General features: G+C 50.3%; 1 protein-coding gene across 1 annotated transcript in view; it reads right to left on the reverse strand.

The window, feature by feature from the left end:
- The window catches only part of NFAM1 (NFAT activating protein with ITAM motif 1), a 171,150-nt gene that overhangs the window by 99,398 nt on the left and 70,839 nt on the right, over positions 1 to 913 (reverse strand). The window lies entirely within an intron of this gene.

A 913-nucleotide genomic window follows, 5' to 3' on the forward strand; every position in this document is an offset into this window, starting at 1 on the left:
GTCCACTACCTCAGGGTATTGCCGTATAAATATATGTGCATGGGCCAATACCTCTATTTTGGTGGATTAATGTATTTATATATGTGCACATCTATGCTTATACCTCTGTCCATTGCTTTGCTTCCTAGGTCCTTCCTCTGTTTCCTCTTACCTTCCTCTGGCCCCCCCCATCACTTCCCCCTATTTCCTCCTCTTAGAACTTCCTCTTAGCTAGTTTGCTGTTGCTCTGACACCCTTCAGGATCTCTGTCTCCTCCTTGTTGTTGACTCAAATTCCCTAGTTATTCCCCTGTCTATGGTGCTGCCTGCTCCCTGCATCCTTTCCCCACCTCCCTTACCCCCCAAGTCCCCCTGGGACCATTGGTCCCTCTGCGTTCTCCTCGGGCTTGCTTCCCATGCCTGTGACAACCTTACTTTGCAGATTGACCCCAGGGCAATGCCTCCTCTGATCTCTTGACTGCTGTTCCCATGAGCATCGCTGATGGAGCCAAGCAAGATGAGATCCTTGACAACTTCAAATCTTTTCTCCACTTATCGTGGTGTTACCTGTGGGTCCAGTTAGGACAGCGGTTCTCAACCTGGGGGTCGAACAACCCTTTCATAGGAGTCGCCCGATTCATCACAGTAGCCAAATGACAGTGATGAAATAGCAAAGAAAATAATTTTATGGTTGGGGTGGGTCACCACTCTTGAGGAACTGCATTAAAGGGTCACGGCATGAGGAAGGTGGAGAACCACTGAGTTGCGATGTTGGTTGTCTTGACGTTGAGTTGCCATCCACCCTGAAGGCTGCGACCCTTGATCTTCGTCAGTAAGTGCTTCCGGTGCACTTCACGTTAAACAGGCAACAGCAGGCTGCACACCTAGGGAGGAAGGTGAGGGGGCCATGGTTCTGTGGGGCTCAAGCCAGAGAA

The sequence above is a fragment of the Echinops telfairi genome, unplaced genomic scaffold, assembly GCF_000313985.2.
Source record: "Echinops telfairi isolate 266 unplaced genomic scaffold, ASM31398v2 ScPeMD7_2;HRSCAF=8, whole genome shotgun sequence".
NCBI classification, from domain to species: Eukaryota; Metazoa; Chordata; class Mammalia; order Afrosoricida; family Tenrecidae; genus Echinops; species Echinops telfairi.